This window comes from Taudactylus pleione, unplaced genomic scaffold, assembly GCF_031769625.1.
Source record: "Taudactylus pleione unplaced genomic scaffold, aTauple2 ptg000567l, whole genome shotgun sequence".
NCBI lineage: Eukaryota > Metazoa > Chordata > Amphibia > Anura > Myobatrachidae > Taudactylus > Taudactylus pleione.
The window spans coordinates 1,744,664-1,770,060 of NW_028284969.1; the positions used below are offsets into that span (position 1 = coordinate 1,744,664).

Here is a 25,397-nt window from a genome sequence, read left to right on the forward strand (position 1 = left end):
TCATCAGCTTCCGTGGGTGACCAGGCTGGGTCGTCAGGTGAGACCTCAGAGGTTTTTGATGATGTTATTTCTGATTCTGCCTCCTCTTCCTCCTCTGTCTCAGAGTTGTCATCGTCCTCTTCCTCCTTGGCTTCTTCTGCCAGCAGGCGACAAAGGCTCGGAAGAGAGCTGCTAGATATGCGTGGCGAGAGGCAGCAAGGCGCAATAAGTGGGCCAAGTGGCGGCGTAAGGGGAACAGTTCACGTAAGTCCAGGAAACGCCAGGGTCAACCCGGTGTGGTGCATTTTCGACAATACAGCGGTATTGCGGGGTTTGCGCGCCTGTTGCAAGAAGAAAATTAGGAAGGGCAATTACGTGGACATGTTTACCTTAACTGAGCAAGCCAAAAAAGATTTTAAAGCAGCTAAACTAAAAGGTGGTGTGGGGGTGGAAGCATTCCGCTCTTATGATAACTGGCTTGCTGGTTTTTGCATATTCGCGGCATGCTATTTGAAAAACCGCCCAGGGGAGTACCTGAACGTAATACGATATATCCATCTGATTCACGGGATGCAGCATAAATCTATGACGAGGAGTTTAGGCGCAAGCGGGATGGATCCAAATGCTTAGATTTCGGGTGCAAGGATGTGGAAGTGTGGCTTGACATCACACAACCACCTAAGGCTGGAAAGGAGGACTCTCGGGTAGGCGGGGATACTAATAAGGGGGGGGCTGGTGCTTGGCGCCCAAGTTCTGATCCCTCCTTGGGGCATCGGCAGATGGGCCCAGAGAGTCTTTCCATGCAAACGCATTTTAAAAGTAAATGTTTTGCCTTTAATAACGGCACCTGTCTTCAGGACCAACAGTGTCATTTTCAACACCTTTGCTTGCACTGTAATGGATCGCACCCCGCCTCTAATTGCTTTCGGTTGTCGGCCCAACATTGACCCAAGTCAGGAGGAAGAGCTAAGCCCAAAGCCGGAGGTGGTGCAGGCGCTAAATAGGGCCCCGACCCCTATCCGTTTGGATGCTATGTCCAAGTGGCTAGGGTGGTACCCTAATAGACAGGATGCTCAATTTTTGTTTTTCGGGTTTAAGTTGGGTTTTCATTTACCCGTTATAGGCGAAGTGCGTGTCGGTTCCCCAAGAAATTTTAAATCTGCTTGAATTTTTCCTGAAGTCCTTCAGTCAAAGATCGAGAAAGAGGTTCAGCTAGGGCGGATGGCTGGTCCCTTTGCACATCCTCCAGTGGGGAATCTAATTCTTTCCCCTGTGGGGGGGTGCCCAAGAAAACTCCAGGGAAATTTCGGCTGATCCAGCATCTGTCTTATCCATCGGGGTCCTCGGTTAATGATGCTATACCTCCTGAATACTGTTCAGTGAGGTATCAGTCTTTTGATGATGCTCTCAGTATAGTGAGGGCATATGGATGCGGGGCCCTCATGGCTAAGATGGATGTGGAGTCATCCTTTCGTTTGCTCCCTTTGCACCCTGAATCATTTAGGTTCCTGGGTTTTTCACTGGGGGGGAATACTTCATAGACAAGTGCTTGCCTATGGGGTGTTCGATTTCCTGCGCATATTTTGAAAAATTTAGCACCTTCCTTCATTGGTGCGTGGAGTTTTCCTGTGGGGGTCATGGGATAGCGCATTACCTTGATGACTTCCTCTGCATGGGGCCTGCTGGTTCAGAGCATTGTAACGAGTTGCTTAGTTCCATGAGAGCACTGTTTTTTCATTTTGGAGTGCCAATGGCAGACGAAAAGACAGAGGGACCCCTATCGTGTTTGTCATTTTTAGGTATCGAGATTGATACCTTGGCTGGATCCTGTCGTCTGCCGCGCGATAAAGTTGACAAATTACGAAAATCCATTTCAGAGTGTTTGGTTGCGCGCAAAATTTCTCTCAGGCTGGCCCAATCTCTGTTATGTTGTATGAACTTTGCCTGTAGAGTTATACCGTTGGGTAGGGTATTTTGCCGAAAGCTAGAGAGGGCCACAGCAGGGGTTTCCAAACCTCACCATTTGATCCGTTTATCGTCAGAAATAAAAAGAGACCTGGAAGTTTGGGTTTCCTTTCTAGCGGATTTTAATGGGGTCAGGATATGGTTATCCCCTCTTGTGGACAATGTGGATTTGCAGCTTTTTACTGATGCAGCAGGATCTTCAGGGTTCGGTTGCTACCTGAGGGGATCCTGGTGTGTCGCAACTTGGCCGGAGGAGTGGATTCGTGCAGGTTTGACAAGAGATATGCTGCTCTTGGAGTTTTTCCCAATAATGGTGGCCCTGGAGGTTTGGGGAGAGCGCATCTGCAATCGCAGCACTTTGCTCAGGTGTGACAATCTGGGCGTGGTGCATGCGATAAACGGTCAGAGAGCAAAGTCGTTGCTGGTCTTGCATGTGCTAGCGCAGCTGGTGCTTGCCTGTTTGCATCATAATGTGCTGTTTCGAGCTCAACACGTACCCGGAGTTGATAACGGGATTGCCGATGCGCTGTCCAGATGTCAATGGGGTAGATTCCGTACTTTGGTTCCGGATGCAGAGATTGATGGTTTGCTGTGCCCCTCTTATGATTGGCAGGTTATCAAGCCGGACTGGAGGGGTTAGCGGAACTGGTCATTGCCCCAAGCACCCTCAAGGCTTACCGTCGGTCTTGGGAAGAATGGGAAGTTTTTTCCCCGTAGACAAGGCCTCGGAGGTAAGGGTCAGCATCTATCGATGCTTGCTTTTATTTGGCAGCTGTACGTATCTGGCAGATCGAGAGCGGTAGTCTCACGGTACCTGGCAGGTATTTTGTTTTTCTCCAAATTGAAGGGAATCCCTGACCTTACAAGGAGTTTTGTCATCACAAGGGCCTTGAAAGATTGGACGCATGCTGAGCCAGTTACCCCCGATAAAAGACGGCCTATAGACATTTCCTTGTTACCGTCCATCCTAGGAGCGGTTGCGGATATTGCGGTCTCTGGTTTCGAAACGCTTTTAAGTTAGCTTTTTCCATAACTTTTCATGGTGCTTTCCGGGTGTCAGAATTGGTTGCTCCCTCCAAGTGGAGGGATTCAACTATGCTTCGTTCGGATGTGAAGGTGGGTGAGAGGTCCTTGCTGTGCAGATTGCATTGTTCTAAGACCGATCAGCTAGGCAGGGGTCACTGGATAACATTGGTCCCCTCGGCGGATTGTAGAATTTGTCCAGTCGGCTTGGCCACTTGTTATGCATCGGTTAGACCCTCAGCGGAGGGCTCATGGCTCATGCATGGCGATGGGCTTCCACTGACAAAATTTCAGTTTAGCTGGATGCTGCGGCGATGTATTAGCTGCGTGGGCCTCTCACCAGGGGAGTTCGGCACGCATTCGTTCCGAATTGGTGCTGCCACTTCCGCCACCGCTGCGGGATTTCCAGAGTCAGAGATTCAGGCTCTGGGCCAGTGGAAATCAGCCAGCTACAAGCATTCGGCCGAATCATTGAGGTTTAATGTTGTGCATGCACGTTACATATGGTTTGTTATGTGTTTACAAAGTGTCATTGGTCCTGGTTTTGTTTGTTCTTCCCCTGTCTTTCCTACTCTGGGATTAGCTACTCGCCATTGATTTGAGTGGGAGTCTGGAGAGTTTTGACGATTTTTTTTACCTGATCTGATGGATTTAATTTGGCTATTTGGTTAAGAACTACAATTATATGTCCCTCTGCAGGTTTTACGTTTTCTCTCTTGTCGAGTTAATTTGTGTTATCCCATAACCCCCCCTGAATCCTTTTTTATTTTAACTTATCCTCTTGTGTCTTTATGTCACTTCAAATTGGCACAGAAGCTTGTTGATCTTTAAAGAATCAAATAAAAAATGTTCTTTTTGGCAGATCCTTACTAAATATTTTCCCCGTTAGATATACATTATTAAATATGCTAAAATTTACAATAACTTTAATATTTTCTTTGCTTTTCCCTCATTTACAGGAATGGCTATTGATGTGTGTTCCGTATGGATAGTTGGCCATTCATTTATTTTTTGGGCGGCTTAGCTCATGCGCGCGCAGAAGGTGCCTTTGTTTCCGGGATCTAGTAGAGTTAGATGGATAGGGTTCAGAGGTATGTTGTGGGAGAGCCTTAAGCCTAAACTCTTGTAGCAGGTTCAGCGGTAAGGCTTACCGAGAGTCTTGGCGATTCATCTAGGTGGGAATGATTTGGGCAAGAGGACATCTCTGGAGTTAAGGCATGCGGTGGTGGAGGATTTGGGTCAGATTATGATGGCATAGCCAGATTGCAAAATAGTCTGGTCTTTCATGGTCCCTAGACTGTGTTGGCGTGGTGTGGTTGACAGCAGAGCCATTGATGATGCCGGAAAAAAGTGAACTTTGCGGTTTCAAAATTTGTGTTGAAGAATGGTGGGGCGGTGGTCAGACATCCTAGGATTAAATTCAGGTATACTTACCTATTTCGGTCTGACGGGGTACACTTAGCGGAGGAAGGTTTGGTTCTTTTTCTTGAGGATCTGTTCGAGGTTGTGTTTTCTGTGCGTTAGTCCTATGGTGGCGGTGCAAGGTTTCCTTTAGCAGAACCTTGCTTTTGGCAGGAAAGAATGGCAGGTTACCTATTAGCACTGTGAATATTTGTTTACTCATTGTTTCACTCACATTCGTTGACTCGTAAAGTCTGCTGGACCACCCTGCCGGGGGCAGCATCATCACCTACCTTGACTGGGTAGTCAAGGTAGAAGGCTTGAGTGTATGTGTTGTGGTTGGAGTGTTTATAGTGTTAGGCTTGGGGCTGTTGTTAGCCGTTCTTTCTTTGCCACCATATTTAAATTAATTAAATGAATTTAGTAACTAATTCATTATCGGTTTATAAATAAAATAGCTAACAATTCTGCCAAATATAAGTCTGTGTCTTTATTTCAATTGAGTATGTGTTATTGTCACTGATTCGCACGCGGGTCAATCCTCAGATGATGGGAGGTTTAATATATGTGAACGTATTAATATTCACATTTATCTATTAAAATATAAAGGATGCATTAGGTGAACAGCACATATGAAGCTAATATCAACACGTTCAAATGTACTGTGTTGAGATTTATCTTCATATGTGCTGGTCACTTAGGGATCTATTTATTAACATTATTTTTACTAAAATAAAGTGAAAAAGGGTATTTTCGCACCCTTTTCACATTATTTTAGTTTCACCCACAGTTATTACAGGGCAATTGGAGTAGAATTCGTAAAATTCTACTCCAACCCCTAAGTATCACTTATTTTTAGTAAAGCAGATCGCATTTCCCATAATTGTAATGGGAAATGTGATCCGACCAGAGTTACTAAAAATAAATTGTAAAAGCAGAGCAGAGCAGAGCCGGGAGTCGGTCCCAGTAATCAGCTGTGTGGTCTAAACAGACCACAAGCTGATTACTGTAAAAAAAGAAAAAAAAATTGTCAACATTTTTTTTTACTTACCTGACTCCAGGGACCGGTGATCGGGCCTTCGGTGATGTCTCCCCTCCAGTCAGCTTGTCTCCCAGAGTGCACTGCGGCCCGGTTATCAGGTAATCGGGTCCCAGTGCAGTATGGGAGATCAGCTCCCAACTGTCATCTCACAGGCTGTGTTTGAAAAATGACAGTTGGGAGCTGATTGGCTGGCACCTTATCACTTTCTTAACACTCTGCACTCTGTCTCCTAACACTGCTTAGTAGATAGACCCCATATTATTCATTAAATGACAGTGGAGTGAGGAGAGCAGCTCTTTGTGTGTCACGCGGCTGCTGCTACAGCTACACAGATTAAGTAATATGATGGCCTCTCACCAAGCCACGGCACTGCTCTGCACAGCTCCACTGCTCCCCCCTTCCTCCCGGACAAAGCACCCCCCGCCACTTAAACCTCTGCATGGCTACCCCCAGACAGACAACCCCCCGCAACCATGCCACTTCAAAGCTTAGCTACTCCCTCTGAAGCCCCCTGGCCATGCATAGACCCTCTTACCGGAGAGCCCTATGCAGCCAGAGTTTGGAGAACAGAGGGTCATCACAGCGACGCACCCTGCATGAAATGGCCACTGCAGTACAGTTATGCCTGGGAATCTCCTCTAGGACTGATGAGGATCTGCTTCCTCCCATCAAGGATAATCTGGTTGCCATGGCGACCTGGCCCCTGGGATTTGATGAGCCCTGTTTTAATAGTTAATCCTCTTCTCTTGATAGAAGCTCATGTTTTCTAAGCTGTGACAGGCAGCCGGGTGACACGATTGGGGGTCGAGACCACAGTTGATAAGCGGCCCACCAGGAATTTTCCCGCTAAAGGTAAGGGGACAATCCGCCCCTGTTGGAATGCCCACATTCTGTGAGCGAGTGCAGGTCTATCTGCATGCGAAACGCTATGTTACAGTATCACAGACGCTGACACTGTAACATACCATTTTGCATGCAGACACACCCACAGTTGCACAGAATGTAATATAGACATAATATATCACTGTGCAAATAAGATGCATTCGAAGGTAAAAAGTTTCACAAAAAGATGCTCGGCGCTACCAAGTCACAGGGCGCTCACGCTTTATGTGTAACACGGCTTGTAGCACACGGAGGATAGATGTATGTGGACACATCTGTATCCTGCTATGTTGATTTGCAGTTTTGTATGCACTTTGGGCCTGATTCAAACCCGCTCGCTAGTCTGCATTCGCACATAGCCTGACTATGGCCCTCATTCAGAGCCGTTCGCTATTTGCGGTCGTTCATTTTCTAAAAAGGGGTGGCTATTCAAATGAACCGTTCGCACTTTGCGGACTGTTCACGCCTCTAAGTCTGAACGAGCGAGCAAAACATGCGAACATAAATTTGAAAAATACGCCCCCTGGCCGCTCGCACCATACGTCATGTCCGCTATTTATTAGATTAATCGAGTACATCGACCAGCGTATGAACTGCTCGCTATTCTTGGGGCTGGTTTTTTCTACCACTATTTTGCGAGCAGTTCTGAGTTAAAAAAAACCAAGTGACGTGGTCAATGACGCTGCTGGATTAATTATGCACTCCCTTAAAACGCCCGTTTTGACCTTTAAGCACGCCTGCGATCGGATTTCCACTCCCCGTTTTCAAGCACCTTCCCCTGTTACCACCCACATACGCCTCATTCTGTCACTCAAAATAACAGGCATTAGCTATTTTGAGAACACATGAATTTCGGCCGCACTGACTGGTTCGCGCGTGCGTATAACGATCCGTACGCATGCGCAGTTGGGCAAACATTGCTCGGAGCGAACGAGCTGCCGCTTACGAGTGGCTCTGAATCTGGCCCAATGTTTGCAATCTGCGCATGCGTACAAGATGCAGTGCGCGTACGAGAACCAGTCCATGCGATCGCAAAGCGATCACACCCTGTACACAGACGCTCCGCGAGCATGAGGGACAGTATGTGGGTGGTGACAGGGGGTGGTCGATGGTAACGGGGGTTTGGTGGTGCGAACACAGGTGTATCTGTGCATCTGAATGCCATTTCAGGGGCGTGCATAATTAAGACGCATCGTCAGCGTACATGTCACATGGCTGAATTACACACGCATTAGCACTCGCAGTGCTAGCGGTAGGGTATGGTCAGCCACAAGTGCTGCATTTGGTTCCGATGTTACTCGGTGTTACCGATTGTTCCATACACTTCCTGGAGATGACGTGTATTATTAAGGGAAAGTGGGCGTCTTGTGACAGGCTGGTGGGCATCTAAATACATGCCGCGATCACACGGCAAGACATAGTGGGCGTGCTAATGTCTTGCTAGAGATAGCGGGATTTGCATACTTTGGCTGCTGATGGCTGCGTGCGAACGCATCCTAGCGAACGGGTTTGAATCAGGCCCTTTGTGTTGGGCTCCCGGAGTAGGTCTAATGTCAGGCATCGAGATTTCGACGCCTGTCATTTTTACGGGATTAAGCAGTCGGGAAGCCAGCAGTTGGCATTGCGACCGCCGGGCTTCCAGACTGCTTCCCGGATATAAATTATGTCCTAAATCCTATTGCATAGAACCTGCAGACTGCATCGGGTTTTCACTCAAGATTTGTCTGCCTGGCTCCACCCATTTGCCATATACTCACAAAGCATTATGCTAGTGTTCTTGGAATGATGTGCTGTGTTTTAAAATCTTATATCTTTTATTCATGGGACCATAAAAAACTTCACCACTTTTAGTATGTACGTGTCCCACATGTTTTCTGGCAAACTCTGGTCATGATTTCATTTGGGTTTTCTTCCAGAAAGGTTTTCCTTTTTTGCTACCATCAATAAAGTGCAGATTTGTGAAGTCATCGAGTTATTGTCCCATGTCTGCTATGGAAGACTGTAACTTTCTTGTTAGCCTCCTTAACAAGTGCCCATGTGGATGTTCCTCTCTTCTCTTTATGCCTGAGAGTGTGCAAGTATATCTTGGCTAGGGTACAATACCATATTATAAAACATACACAGCACTGACAGGGGTATAACACATTAAATGAATAACTACCAAGGGGCATCATCTTCATTTATTTGTAGAATACTAGAAAATTCTGCTGTGCCAGGTAGTTGCAGCACCTTCCCAGCACCCACATCCTTAGTACAGAGAGAGCTTAGCATTGCCAGTCCCGTAGTGCTATGATTAGTTATCCAATACTTGCGTCATTTCCTAATCTGCTGGAAAAGAAACTAAAGCCATTGTTACTCTACTTACTCACACACAGGGGTTGTGTCAGCAGAGACAAATAGCCATGTCCATGTATCCTTTTGTGTAATCTAGACTACTCCAAAAGGAGACAAAACCCCTAGTCAGATTTGTCTGAGTTAAGTATCTGGAATCTAGGGTGGAACATTGATATATACTGTAACTACCTGTGGTAGGATTGGTACCTGCTTATTAGAGGGGCTGGCATTGCTTTTCCTCTTTCCTCATATTTTCAGCAGCCACCCTGCAGCGTTCGGCTCCATAATCTGGAGACAATAGGGCCCCACTTTTCTATTCAAAGTAGCATGATCACCCAAATATTGGGGAATAAGGAATCTTCCCTGTTTAACCCTTATAGTCTTTATTAGTGAAATTATGCTCCTAGCTGACCAGTATTTTCTGGAAAATATGGCCGACCGTTAGTGGAACAGTTGCTACAAGAACAGTGTGAGGTCCAAAGGTTTTTATCGGACTGTCTTATGTGTGGAACTGTTAAATTACAAAAGGTAATGGAATTTGAGGTTAAAGGGAAGAAATACCTGATAAGGGAATTTATCACATGCAACTCCAGGAATGTTCTATATCTCCTGGAATGTGCATGTGGTCTCCTTTATATAGGTAAAACCACAAGAAACTTGAAAACTAGAATGGCAGAGCACATCTATAACATTTGCAAAGGATTAGAGACTCATACAGTCTCTGCTCATTTTAAAAAGGTTCATAACAGCAAAGAGTGCCAAATAAAAAGGTTTCTAGGTATTCAACAGATTCTTCCAAAATGGAAAACGAGAGATATTGACAAGAGGCTTGCACAAAATGAAAGGAGGTGGATTTACCAATTAGGGACCCTTGTGCCCAAGGGGCTAAAGGGAGAATTCGAGCTTAAATGCTTCTTGACTTAATCCACTTAATTATTATTAGAGAAGATGGTTCTCTATTTTTCATATTTGCTGCTATATTAATTGTTTTTGCACATATTGTTTTTATATCTGCTGCTCTATAATACTATGTTTGCACATTCTTTACCTATTTGGACTTATTATCTAAGTGTTGTTATTTGCATGTTTTTATTTATTACTAATTTTTGTATTTTAATTGTTGTTTCATGTGGCATAATTCTATGTAGAAATCTTAATAAGGACATAAGCTTTTGTGGAGACATTGGGCCTGATTCAGAGCCGCTCCTTAACAGCAGTACGCTCGTTGCGTTCCGATGTTGAGAAAGCGCGCATGCATCGGTGTAACACTGCGCATGTGCGTACGGCATATTGTGAGTTTTTTTTGTCTCGTTCGTCAAATAGCGTACAGGAAGTGACATGTCAAATGTGATTGACAGAACAGGGCGTTTTTGGGCGTTGACGGGGGTGGAGATGGAAAAACGCAGGCGTGGCGAGGCGTTTTTGGGGCGTACATACATTATCAGATGCGAACATCAAATGTGTTCGTACCAACTCATACGTCACTGGATGATCCTCTTTCCGTTCAAAATGCTCGCACAGTTTAGGGTCTGGATTACTCGACCACATTGGCGATGGCCTTCTCCTCCGTCCGGCCCTCCACGATGTTGCATCGATTAATCACGGCTTGTCAGAAAAACAATTAGTGTTGTATTGAAAACCGGCTTGGAATGTGTTTTGAAATCAGTTTTTTGGGTTAGGACAAAACCGTACGCAGAAGGAAATCATAGCTGCTAATGTCAGGATTACACAATCAATTAGCGTACATTTGTTGGTGTTTTTTTTTTGGTTGATATTTGGTTTTTGGGCTATTGTAACAATAATGTCATCATGTTTGTGTGTTTTTTTCCATTTTGCTTTTGCCTGGAGAATTTGCATCCTTATGTAAATTTTAAAGTGTTCCTTAAAGAGCCCTTTTGTTTTGTTTTTCGTTTAAATTTTGGGGGAGCTCGTTTTTGCGTTGTGGGCCAGGATTAAATGTAAACCATTTCTACAATAATGTCAAATACAATGTCGAACATTTTTAAAAAATTTATTGGAAAATAAAAACATTTTCATGCACATTTTTGGACCAAACATTTTTTGCAGTGTTATTCCCCAAAAATTTTTTATTGGTGCAAACATAAAAGGTATGGAAACTTAAAGCTAAAAATTAAAAACAATTCACAAGAAAGGAGAGGAAAGTTTTGGCCAGAAAGGAATATGGGGCAAGCACAGAAGGAGTGTGGGAAAAGTAGCCAGTGCTGTCAACGTTTTTCCCCCCGTTTGGCTGGGGGAGGGAGGGCGCAGAGACCGGGTCCGGGATGTCATCGGGCTGGCCCGTCCAGAGGCAGATGTTGTGGCCTCTGGACTAGGCACAGGGCTAGGCACATTTGGAGGATTGGCTGATGTTGTGCCAGAGGTGGAGGATCCTGATGTTCTGGCAGGAAGGGAGGTCGGCTCCACCATGTGCTGGTGAACGAGCTGCTCCATGGCATTGGCGATGCGGATGTTGGCCCTGGTATTTTCCGCCAGGGCCTGACCAATGGTCACATTGACCGCAGCATTTTGCTCCAGGGCCTCAGCCACCCGTACCAGACTGGCGTCCATCCTCTGCAGAATCTCCGTATGGAAATCCGATTTAAAATTGAGTTCTGTGAGGACGGACACTGCCTGCGAGGGGGATTGCCCTGGACTGGCTTCTGCAGGGTCCTCAGCCGGATGTACTGGTTCCTCCCCTGCAGAGCCAGCAGAAATTCTGCGGCCAAGGCTCCCCTCTGGAGCAGACTCATCCGCCTGTGACTCTGTTGGCAAAATGAGAAAAGAGTCACATTAGAATCTACATATTGGCACAATAACATTTCAGAGTTGGTGACATCACAATATTTACCTTGGACAACATGAGGAGCCGCAAAGTCTGGCATGTCCGTATCCATGTTGGACACGCCAAACACCTCCACAGCCTGCACACACCTCTGTGCCAGCTCTTCTAAATCATTCAACTCCAATGACACAGGGGTGGGTCCCCCACCTGTACCCCTTGCATGCCTAGCCCTGTCCGCCAGTTTTTGCTTCAGGCGATATTTGAAGTCGGCCCATCTGTGGGTGAAATTGGAACCATTATCCTTTTTTTTAATGGGTTTTGGTTTTAGGGGGGTCAAGTTTTTACTTACCGCCGTTTGACATCCCGGGCTAGACGGACATAATCACCCACCCTATTGACAGCACTGGCTACCTCCTCCCACATTCTCCACTTCTGGCTTGCACTCATATTCCTGTCTGCCTGTGGCAGGATGTCCACACACTTCTGAACCAAAACCTCCATCTCCTTTCTTGTGAATTGTGGCTGCCTTTTCTTTTTGCCAGCTTTGGCCGGAATACAGGGCCCAGCAGCCTCTTCCATATCATCCTCCTCACATATTTGTTTAAATGTTGAGAAATTTAAGCTTCACAACTTGCACTATATTATGTTTCAAATTAATCATTGTTTGGAAATGCCTGAAATACTTACCGGCAGACTGTTGGCCATTGTTTCCCTGGTCTGTAGCCATGTCTTATCTCCAAACAAGAAATACACCAGAACGTTTTTTTTGGCTCGTGACGTATTTATACATGCGTCCTTATTTTTCGGCGCATCATTGATTGTGCGTTCCTATGATCCTTCCTTAATTTGTGCAGGAAACTAAACACTATTTATGGCTTGGGGCGTCTTGAGTCGAGGTGGTGGTTGTTGGTTGTTGGAGGTTACGTTGGTCAGAGTGGGATGTTGGCGGGTTTTGGATTTGGCGTTGTTGGGAGTTGTTTTTGGTTTGTCTTTTTCTTTCATTTTTTTCCGTTCGCTTTTTTTCTGGTGGGTTTTTTTTTGGGCGTGTATTTATTTGGTAAGTTTTTGGCCGTCTAACTTTTGTTAAATTTGTGTCTCCTTCTTTTCGTGAATTTTGGCTCGTTAATGTTTCCAATTTTCGCCTTTGTTAGGTTTCTTTTGGCTCTGCCCCAACGACCTTTTGATCCGGAGACTTATATATTCTCTATTGGTAAGTTTATTTTTTCACTTGTTTATTAAATGTTCTTGTTTTTTTTTAAGCAACTTTGTTTGACCTTACACTTTTAACCTTTGGTTTTGTTAGTCTGAAATGTATGAAATAATTCGTGTTTTTATATCTGCGTATTTTTGGACTTGTATTTGTGAACTAATTAGCGCATTTTTATCTGTTTCTATTGTGACTTGTATTTGCGAACCAATCAGCGCATTTTTATCTGTTTCTATTGTGACTTGTATTTGCGAACCAATTAGCGCAATTTTTATCTGTTTCTATTGTGACTTGTATTTGCGAACTAATTAGCGCATTTTTATCTGTTTCTATTGTGACTTGTATTTGCGAACCAATTAGCGCATTTTTATCTGTTTCTATTGTGACTTGTATTTGCTAACCAATTAGCGCAATTTTTATCTGTTTCTATTGTGACTTGTATTTGCGAACTAATTAGCGCATTTGTAAATGCTTATTTAGACCCGTGAACTTGGTTGTGTTTTCCCTTTAGCATTTGTTTAATACATTTGGGCCCAAATTGAGGTAGTCTGCGCACTGTCGTTTTGCTCTTTGGCCAAATGTGTGTTTCTCCCCTTTTATGTTTTGTCTTGCACCCAATTTAGATTCCTAAATGCCCACCCTAAATTGTTGCATTTTTTATTTGTGATTATTTATAGGTTTGGCCAATCATGACAATACCCCGGCATGTAAGCATCATTGGATTGTATCATCAAGCTAAGTAAAATTTCTAATTTTTTTGGGGAAAAAAGCCTTACATTCAAATCTTGCCATTTCAGGTTGATCTTGGTCGGATTGTTCTGGCCATGCTCCCGGAAGCCGACCAACCTCAATCTCGTCCCAGGCGTAGGCATCGTAGGCGTGCAAGGCCCCAGATATATCGAACACATGTCACCCTTTTTGGAATGCCCAATGATGAGGTGTTAAGACGCTACCGTCTTCCGCCCAAAATCATCATAGACACTCTCTCATTAATAGAGAGTGATCTTGAGTGGCAAATTGACAGTCCTACAGCAATACCACCACTTACGCAATTTATGGCGGTGTTACATTTCTGTGCCTCAGGATCGTTTCAAACAACGGTGGGAATAGTGGCGGGAATCTCACAATCCTCCTTTTCCCGGATCCTGAGGGCAGTGATGGAGGCCCTTTTCAAGCACCTCCATCATTTTATTAAAATGCCTTTGGATATGGGTGCCCTTAGTGTGGCCAAGGCCAATTTTTACCAAATAGCTGGCTTCCCACACATCATAGGGGTTGTGGATGGTACTCACATACCACTTCAGCCTCCAGCATGGCTGGAGGCCATATTTCGCAACCGGAAACACTATCACTCCCTGAATGTAATGGTGGTATGTGATGCCTCCCTCCAGATCCTGTCCGTGAATGCAAAATTACACGGAAGTGCACATGACTCATTCGTCATCCGGCAATCAGGGATATGGCACAAATTAAACAACCTACAAGCTGGTGATGCGTGGCTTCTGAGTAAGTGGAGACCTTTAGTACATAACAATGTTAAGCTTGATACACAGTGATCCTGATGTTGTCACTTCTTTTTCACAGGAGACAGTGGCTACCCTTGCACGCCCTGGCTGCTCACTCCTTATTTGGCTCCCACACCAGGGCCACAAAGTAATTTTAATGCCACCCTTACAGCCACCAGGCAAGTGGTGGAGCGCTGTATCGGCCTTTTAAAAGGCCGATTCAGATGCCTCCACCTCTCTGGTGGCGAGCTCATGTATTTACCGGATATGGTTTCGAAAATTGTGGTCCTGTGTGGGATATTTCACAACATCGCCATAAGGAGTGGTGTCCCAATGCAGCCAGAGGATGCCTTACCTGAGGATGGCCCCCCCGAGGTTGGTCGGAGGTCAGTATGTGGGGGGGCCATACGCGATGATGTGGTGGCCAGATATTTTAGGTAATTATTGGCAACACAACAGTGTTTAGACACAATGTGGTAAGGATTTTTGGAGAACATCTAATTATTTTCTTTTTTTTTCCATATCTTCTGTTTGATTTCATAATCTTTGGGACTCCAACGATGACTACTTCCTGCTACCCTAAAAAATCCTTCATGGGGACACATTGGATATATTTTTGGGACCCATATTGCAACGCAACATTTGTGGAATCATGTTGGCATGGTCCTTCATCAACCAGTTCTTGATTTTTCATTTCTTTTTTCAGATGTTGTTTTATGGGTTGTATTTTTGTTTATCACTGTGTGTATTGTTTGTGAGTGAACACTTTGTTATTTTAGTTATGTTGTGAATAAATGTTTTGAGAGTGTAATTTCGGTCATTTTATTGCCCATTACAAGCAAGTGTAACCAGGTTCACCCAAGTTAAAATTTAATAAGGGGTAATCCTGTAATGACGCAAGTTGAGCTAAATTTAAAGATGTTTTCTGGGTCAAAACCAACACCAAAAGGAATCCTGTACAATCAGTTGGATTTGTAATCTCGGCCTAAGCAGGTTGCCCCCCAAATTGAAACCTGTAAAATGTAGTAATATATAAATTGTTAAACACAAAAAAAGGCCAATCAGATTGTTACTGTTAGGTGTTTCTTGTGCCTGTTTTCCTACAAAATACAACACACAATCTTAGTGACAATAATTGCAAATACTTGCTGGAAGAGTCTACTTATGTCAGTGTAAACAATCTCAGATTTGGAGACAAGGAATGAGACAGAACGTTAAGGTTAAAATTTTATTTTAGACAACTATTTTTTACGAAAAAAAAAAATGTAGGGACGCAGGATGACAGACATATGGTCAAGGACCACCAGCAGCCCGATGACGTAGGCCCGCATCCGTTCTACACATCCGGCTAAGTCCGCCATATGCCTCTGTTCCTCTGTGGGTTAGAAAAGTGTGGGGCTTAATACATAAATAATGAAACCACATTAAAAAACAAGCCAAACAAAGCTAACCCAAAATGACAATATTGTGACCAAAAGCAGAATTACCCCAAAAAAACCAAGGCCCCAAAAATGGACACCCCAAAAATTGCGAGAAAAATCATCAGATTCTGACAGGTGTGATATGTGTATGGGGAAATCAGCAGTAAAAGGTAAAGACAAACAGAAATCTACACCAAATTCTCACAAACCACACAAAAAAAGGCACAGACACAGGATTACATACAAACAGTTTTTTCTAAAAACTAAAAAATACATAAATAATGAAACCACATTAAAAAACAAGCCAAACAAAGCTAACCCAAAATGACAATATTGTGACCAAAAGCAGAATTACCCCAAAAAAACCAAGGCCCCAAAAATGGACACCCCAAAAATTGCGAGAAAAAACATCAGATTCTGACAGGTGTGATATGTGTATGGGGAAATCAGCAGTAAAAGGTAAAGACAAACAGAAATCTACACCAAATTCTCACAAACCACACAAAAAAAGGCACAGACACAGGATTACATACAAACAGTTTTTTCTAAAAACTAAAAAATACATAAATAATGAAACCACATTAAAAAACAAGCCAAACAAAGCTAACCCAAAATGACAATATTGTGACCAAAAGCAGAATTACCCCAAAAAAACCAAGGCCCCAAAAATGGACACCCCAAAAATTGCGAGAAAAAACATCAGATTCTGACAGGTGTGATATGTGTATGGGGAAATCAGCAGTAAAAGGTAAAGACAAACAGAAATCTACACCAAATTCTCACAAACCACACAAAAAAAGGCACAGACACAGGATTACATACAAACAGTTTTTTCTAAAAACTAAAAAATTTAAAAAACATACCGTTCAAAATAATGCCCGCTACAGAAGCCACTCCCTCGTCCTCCTCGGAGGTGCTAACATTCCCCAACGAGGTTGGCGGGGTGATTTGGGATTCAGGGGAGGGGGTAGTTACGAGAGGGGTGGTTGGAGGAGAGGGGGAATTGGGATGGAGGGGAAGGAGCCCCGAAACATCGTCACCAGGGTCTGTGCAGGCTGGGGAGGAGGGGGAAATACGGGAATTTTGGGGTGTGGATGTTTGGCTTGGGGTTGGGGAGAGGGGCCGAGAGCGCTGTCTTTGACGCCGATGACGCCGTAGTCTTCGCTCTGCCCCTAAAAGATGGGAAACAAATTGTGGTTATTTTCAACCCAGACCTAGTTAAACACTAATTTTTGACAACACAAATATGTAAACATGGCCATGCACATATGAGTACAATGAATAAATAGGACATACATGAAAACATGGCCATGCACATATGAGTACAAAGAATAAAGAGGACATACATGAAAACATGGCCATGCACATATGAGTACAAAGAATAAATAGGACATACATGAAAACATGGCCATGCACATATGAGTACAAAGAATAAAGAGGACATACATGAAAACATGGCCATGCACATATGAGTACAAAGAATAATGAGGACATACATGAAAACATGGCCATGCACATATGAGTACAAAGAATAAAGAGGACATACATGAAAACATGGCCATGCACATATGAGTACAAAGATAAACATGAAAACCACAGTCACAAAAACTTACTTTCCGCGATCTGCATGCGAAAGCATGCCAGCAAGCTGGGCGTCCGCCGTTGCAGGTCGGACCACCTGCGCTCCAGCTGTCCGATCTGGCGGCGTGAGCCGAAGGAACGCAGGCGGCCACGTACCTCCGCATATGCGGAACGCTTTTCTCTATTGGTGATGGAGGGAGGCTGGCTGGTGATCCGCCTGTCCATGACCTCGGTTAACACCATCAGCTCGCGCCTGGTGAAAGCCGAGGCTCTCATGATGGCAATGGTGTATTTTCTAAAAATCATTTTTAATAAAGACCCGAAAATAAATTTGATTGGCTAATGTATTTGGGGAATTAACAGGACCAATTCTATTGGTTAGTGTATGAGTCATGTGTTCGACAGGGCCCCAAATCTATTGAGAGTTATGATAGGCTTGATGCAGTGACATGCGTAAGCAAATATAAATAAAGAAATGAACCCAGGAAAATATGCGTACTTAAAAACAAATAAAACAAATGTTTAATTGGCTCAAACATGTATTTTGACAAAGAAAAGCGAATGTTTAAGCCGTACGTATTCTGCGGGGAAACACAAACACGGACAAGAGTAAAGTTTATTGCATTGTCCAAAAAAAAAAAAGAGCAATTAAGATAATTGATATATTGATTGGCATGATACGATTGAGGGAGGTAGGCAGAATAAAGGAGCAGGTAATCGGAATCTGACAGGCCCACTTCCGGTTTGTACTTGTGCGTGCGTTCCCTTCAAGCCACATTGGGGATGTACGCTCGCTATTTGGCACGCTCGTTAGTTAGAGGAGGGGTCGGTAGAGTTTGGGGAGGATGTTTAGATGCGTTCGAAAATACGAGCGAGTGCTTGAATTAACATATGTGTGTACGTACGCCGAACGTACGAACGGCCACTTGCGTCCGGGTCTGAATGAGGGCCATTGTCTGATGTCACGGAACAATAAAGAAACAAGTATTTTGATCCCATTAACTATGGAGGGCCGTGACTGGTTGCAAATGGAACAAAGGACTTCCGGGTGCTGTGGAACGCATTCGGGGTAGCTAACTTCCGGTTTCCGGATTCTATTGCACGGATGAGGCTCTGGATATCTGCCGTTTAGTGACAAGTGGTACCAGGTGAGGTTCTTAGTTTGAGGGTATTTATAGCAGGACTAAAAGTGAGCTTGCCACGCTTCTGATGAAGGACCATCGCTGTCCGAAATGCATTAAGCGGGGTTCACTTTCTGGATTCCTTGCGGCATCACAGCATAATTGCTTGTACACCATTAAAGCTGATGATCCGACTACTCCCTGGGAACATCTGGGATTGAGGTCTACACATTGACGGCTGCTGGCTTCAGTATCAGCCAATTGGATTGTGTTACATGCAATATATTCTTTTGCATATTGTAAGTGCAAATTTGTGATTAAAGTTTATTGTTTTTTAATAAGACAATCTGCACTATTATTCTATTCTCTTTATTTGTTCCCTATGCCTATGCCTGAACTGTACCAGTGGAACTTAGGAACTGGAATTCTCCCTTCCTGAAGCTGCATGGGACTTATTTGAACTTACCTATTTGGTGAATATTGTTCTTATCCTTGTGTGAACACACATTGGTGTTTTTCATGTACATGTTTAGTAGGGAGTGCTTTCATATCATTGCACATTTCTGATTCTATGTATGCTATTGAGTATTGTTTTGGGTGTATACTTGTGTGTAGTTACTAAGCTGCATCCCTACTTTTTATTGCACATTTTTTCCTTCCCCTTTTTTTCTACAAGAACAGTGCTAATGGTCCCTGTGGGAACTCTGATCAACCCAAGAGAAAGTAGCCCTTTTAGAAGGCATGGTACAGATTATAGCAGTGCCCATTAAAATCACATGGTAACATTTAAGAACAGTGCTTACAATACATTAAATGCATATACAATAATTGAATCAATATAACATATACTGAGGGGATGCCAAGCACCATGCTCTGAGCAGGTTTCAACTCTTAGGGGTACAGTATATTTATTAAGTGCAGGTTTTTAGAAGTGGAGACATTGCCCATAGCAACCAACCAGATTCTAGCTATTATCTTCTAAAAGGTGCTAGATAAATGTTAAGCAGAATCTGATAGGTTGCTATGGGCAACATCTCCACTTCTACAAACCCGCACTTTAGTAAATAATATACCTCTTATTATAGATGTATGTCATACTTACCTATTTTTGCTGCTCCCATTTAGGAATTCCTGTAGGGTAGTCCAGGTTGCTAATGAGAGGGTGTTGCTTTGCCATTTTCTTCACTTATGTGGCCGGCGAAGAGGAGACAGCGAGTAGATGCTGCATGGACAATTTGATTGTGTTTATGACAGTCAGAAGGGCGGTGGAGCCTCCTATTCCTGTCTTCTGGCTACTAAGCATATGCATCTGTGGTGCCCCAAAGCACCAAACTTGTATAGATATGGATCATTGAAGACAAGAAAGTGAGTCCCCGAGAGTCCTAGTTGCGTGCCACTGAAAACTGTTCTGCCTGCCAGTGGTCACAGGTTGCAGACCTCTGCTGTAGCATGTTCCAGCTTGCATGCAGACGTATACATCATTTGTTGGATTGAATGGTTAGCAAAAAAACCAACAGCACATACTGTTATTTGGAAACAAAAGTATTTATTTTGAAATATCTTTATTTTCTAGCTGCTAAGACTGTAGTGACTTGGGGGTATATTTCTTAAAGTTTGATTTTACTTTAGTTTTGAAGTTCCATTTAGCTCACCTCAAAGCGAATCAAATCGAAAGTACAAATCCCTCTTCAAATCCCTCATTTACAAAAATTCGATTTTAGAAGCATTTTCTAAATCGAATTCGATTTGGTTCAGTTTTGAACAATAATTTGCTGTTCGATTTGGCATGTTCATATACAAATCGAACTGCAAATCCCACTTCAAACGAACTGCAAATCGCCGACTGAATAGAACTGCTTCATGCTTTCATTTTCAGCATGAGCAGTTCGTTTTCACAGAGATACATGCAGTCATCAGTGAGATGCCTGCATGTATCTGACTGCAACAAGATAAGAAAGAGTTAAAAAAAAATTCAAATTATGTGGGATTCCCCCCTAAAACAGAACAAGCCCTGGACTTTTCATAGCCAGTCCTGGTTGTCTAAGTTCAGGGGAAAAATTGCATAGGGTTCCCCCTGTACTTAGCACAACCAGCACTGGGCTCTGATCCTGTCCTGGTTCTGGAATTACAGGGGAAAAAATTGCGTAGGGTCCCCCTGTAATCTCCAGAACCAGCACCGGGCCCTTTCTAGAGGGGGGATGATGCCACAGTCAGGGAAGCCATATCACCAATAAAGGGGTCCCCCTCTCCAGAGCACCCCTAGCCTATACTGATAGCAGAGGGCTATCCCACCACCCCTGGGCGGTGGGTGGTGAGTTGATAGTGTAAGTGTAGTGCATTTGAAATAGTATTAAATATTGTCTTTTGCTGTGGAACTGCAGGTCCGAGCAAGCATTCTGGTGCTTGGAAAACCACAAGCACCAGCACTCGGGGAATTACGGGCCCGCTGGTACCTGTAGTTCCACTGAAAAAGCAATATTTAAAAAACACAGGACACACGCACTGTACACAGTATAAGTTTAGTAAACATACATGCACTCACACATGTACACACACATGCACACACACACATGTACTCATACTCACCTATGTATCCCTGTAGCATCAGTCCCCTTTTCCAGTAGATTATCTATAGTGTACCTGTGGTAAAAAAACATACTCACCTTCTCCTATGCGTGGATCGATCCTCTTTGGTCCAAAGTAGGCATCCATGGACTTCTTAAAATAAAAAAACAAGTATACACAAGCCACGCAACAGATAACAACCACGATGGTTGTTATCTCCCGAATGAAGAACTCAGACATGACTCTAGCCCTTGTAAAGTCATATCTGAGTGTTCATTGGCTGAGAGAGGCCAGCCCCCGCCTCTCTCAGCCAATGAATGGCTCCCTCCATTGAAATCAATGGAGAGCCACAGAGTAACTAAAGTTTATTTTGCAGTTCCCACCATTGACTTCAATGGAGGGAGCCGTTTATTGACTGAGAGAGGTGGGGGCTGACCTCTCTCAGTGGCGTCACTAGGGGGGGTGCGGCCCGCACCGGGTGTCACCCTTCAAGGGGGTGACAACAAGAAGAGCAGCACAGACACCCGCGGGCCATACCCCATTCTCTGGCATGTCCGCACCGCACAACCGCTTCCCCGGCACAACCGCACCCCTCCTACTACACGAGTAGGCCGCACGCTGCTGGTGAATGGTCCTGCATGCCACCACCGGGGCTCAGCTGATTCTCTCACATGGCCGGCATCCAGAGCCACACACAGGCACAGAGAATCTCTGTGCTTGTGTGTGGTTCTGGCCGCCGGCCGCGATGACGTCATTGCTCACACTGCACGCCGGCTCCGTGGGTGGGACAACGACTTTGAGCGCAGCGGCTACCAAAAGGGAGGAACATTTAATAAACAAATGCGTACCCAGACACCCCCAGTGCAGACCAGGTCGTGATTAGAGGTAAGTACTGCACACGGGAGGGGGCACAGCATAAGGGGCATTACTGGGGCCACTGAATAATAGGCACTAATGGGGGCACAGCATAAGGAGCACTACTTGGGGCATTACTGGGGGCACTGCATAAGAAGTACTACTGGGGGAATTGCATAAGTGGCATTACTGGGGGCACTGTTTAATGGCACTACTGGGGCACAGCTTAAGGGGCATTGCTGGGGCACTGCATAATAGGTGCTACTGGGGGCACTGTATAAGGTGCACTACTGGGGTACTGTATGAGGGGAATTGCATAAGGGGCACTACTAGAGGTATTGTATAAGGGGCACAGCATAAGGAGCATTACTGGGGGCAATGCATTAGGAACATTACTGGGGCAGTGCATAAGGGGCACTACTGGGGGCAGTGCATAAGGTGCTCTAATACAGGGGGCATAGCATAATGGTCTCTTATACAGGGGGCATTGGATATTGGTCACAACTACAGGGGGCATTGCATAAAGGGGCACTACTACAGGGGGAACTGCATAATGGGCACAACTACAGGGGGCATTTCATAAGGGGCACTACTACTGGGGGCATTGCATAAGGGGCACTATTACAGGGGGCACTGCAAAAGGGACACTACTACAGTGGTCATTGTATAAGGGGCACTACTGTGGGCATTGTGTATAAGGGGCACTACTGTGTGTCGCAATGTGAATAAGGGACACTACTATGTGGTGTAATGTGAATAAGATTATGCTGCTGTGTGGAGTAATTTGAATTGGGGATACTATGTGTGATTTCGGCAGGACAGACCCCACGTCCCTTACTGCGAGGTTGTGCCCTTTTTTTCGGGCTCGGTAGATAACAAAAGGTTTTTAGTTTTAAAATTGAAACTAGTTAGTTTTGTTAGTTCTGTTAGGTGTTTATGTCACTACTGTTGCCATTGCATTTAGTGATATACAGGAATTATGATCTACAAGTAAAACTAGTACAAAACATTACAAAGGATTCAGTGTGGTGTGATACAGGAGAAGGCCCATGGTGGGGGGGTTGACACCATGAGTTACCACACCGGGTGACACCAACCCTAGTGACGCCTCTGACCTCTGACAAAGGCAGAAGCCACGTCTGAGCGCTTCATTCTGGAAGTAACAACCAATGTGGTTGTTACTTAGTGCATGGTTCGGGTTTTATCATTTTTTTATTTTAAAAAGACCATGGATGACTACAGGGAGAAGTGGACCACTCCAGGTAACGTAGGTGAGTATGTATGAGTGTGTTTGTATGTATTAAACCTTTAATTTCACAGTGTGTGTGTGTCTTGTGTTTATTTTAAAAAAAAATTACAGGTGAACTACAGGTACCAGCGGGCCCTTAATGCCTCGCATGCTGGTACTTGTGGTTCCCCAAGTACCAGCATGTGGGGGAGGCTTGCTAGGACCTGCACTTCTACTATAAATACAATGTTTACACTTTTCTATTTTTACACTACACTTAAACTATCAACCCACCACCCAGGGGTGGCGGGGATAGCCCCGGGCTATCAGCCTAGGCTAGGGGTGCCCTGGAGAGGGGGACTCCTTCATTGGTGGGGTCCCCAAATCCCCAGGGATCCCTGGCCCGGGCTGACTAGCAGTCAGGGTTGATGCTGCTGCTGGGGGTGCCCAGAGATAGGGCTCCCCTGGCTGTGGCATCAGCCCCCCACTACAATGGGTCTGGTGCTGGTTCTGGAGATTACAGGGGGACCCTGCACAATTTTTCCCATGTATTTCCAGATCCAGGACAAGATGAGAGCCCAGTGCTAGTAGTTCTAAGTACAGTGGAACCCTACGCAATTTTTTCCCTGTACTTAGACAACCAGGACTGACTATGAAAAGTCCGGGGCTAGTTCTGTTTTAGGGTGGACCCCATGTCATTTATTTCCTAAATCTAACTCTTTCTAAGCTTTTTACAGTAAGATACATGCGTGCATCTCACTGATATATGCATGTATCTGTGTCAATCCGACCTGCTCATTCTCAAATCAAAAGCATGAAGCAGTTCTATTCAGTTGGGGATTTGAAGATCAATTTGAAGTTCAATTTTGTGTTCAATTTCAAATCGAATAATCGTAAATAAGGGATTTGTGTGTTGGTCTATGTAAAATTACAGATGTTTCTCCGATGTTCGATTTGAGTGCAAGTTGAGTAAAATTCGGTTTTATGTTCAATTTTACATTCGATTTGGCCTTTAGTAAATACCCAAATGCAAAACTGAATGTAATCAAATGCAAATAGAATGCCAAATCACTCAAATATCTAAATCGAACTTTAGTCAATTTACCCCTTGATCTCACTAATGTTTGATGAAAAACAAAACACATTTATTTTCTGTGGAGATGTTAAAAGAAATGCAGAAATTTGCTTTTGAGGGACAGAGTAAAACAGGAGCATGATTCATTCATTTGGAAGAGGAGAAAGGAGGATAAGTAAGCTGGTAATAAAGTAAAACTAAGCCATTTAAATTGATAGCCCAGTATAGCCTTTGGCACACTATTACGATATGCTTTATAAATCTTTTCTAAACCTGTTCAAAAGACTGGAAATGGTGGAATAGAGAATTCTAAAGTTAAACCTGTTGATGTGTGTGTACTATTTGTGATGTACACAAGTTGAATAATATACACCAGCAGAATCAGAATATGAGGCAGATCAGGGAATGAGACTTAACCAGGAGTTTTGGTTTATTGCAGTGCACAGATTGTACAGCCGTACTCACAGCAACACCAGCAAACAGCGGAGATGGATTGGAACACACAATAGATCGTCCTGTCATGTATGTACCAGGAGCAATATGGGATACATAGTGGGGTCCATGTAGTACTATGGCGCTCAAGCTCAGTGACATGATGATGCCATGCATTCCGACAAAAATTCCTCTCTTTTATTGAACAGTAATATTATTTGCACCAATCATCGGCTGTTGGAAGTGCACACTGATGATGTAACAAACCAAGAGTATGTTTAAGGGGTGGGTGCACTTCAATGATCCATATAACTCTACATACAGTACTGGTGGTTCAGATTCGAAGAGATTAGACCTAAGCAAAGTTGGTGTTTCTGAGCAGCAATGAGTCCTCGCTCGGGTCCTCCTGGCAAATTCAGTCAGAGAAAATACTGTGATTGCAAGCTCAGCTGACTTAAAAATACTGTGCTACCTGAGTGAGTCTCTCTTCCAAAAATACATATTTTTCTGGATTTAAAAATAAATAAAGTAATTATAATGAAATTGAGTGTTTTTGAGAGGCGGCATATATGACTGTACTTACTGGGTATTGTGGACCTCATTCAGAGTCGGTCGTTGCGCTGCACAGTCGTACGCATACGATGTTTTTCTTTCTGCACCTGCGCACGGCTAGCAGTGCGCATGTGCGTACGAGCTCTACCGATCAAAAATACTGTCGGTCGTAGGGCTTCCGACACGGAAGTGGATTGCTAAAGTTGATTGACAGGTAAGACCGTTTGTGGGTGTATACGGGGGTGGTGGTCTGCAAACAGAGGCGTTCTTCAGCGTTTCCAGGCGTTTTAGGGGAGTGCATAAATTACCTGCTTCGTGCGACCAAGAATTGTGGATGCATGAAAACGTCACTCTACAAACAGCCTGATCGTCCAGGCTAAGGTAGGCAAGAAGCGTCCGTAAGCCACAACAGTACAATCGTTAATCTGATATTACCTGCGATGTTTC

General features: G+C 44.3%; 1 pseudogene; it reads left to right on the forward strand.

Moving 5' to 3' along the window:
• Positions 1-876: 876 nt before the first annotated feature.
• On the forward strand, positions 877-20,702 carry LOC148481738 (uncharacterized; annotated as a pseudogene).
• Positions 20,703-25,397: the final 4,695 nt, after the last annotated feature.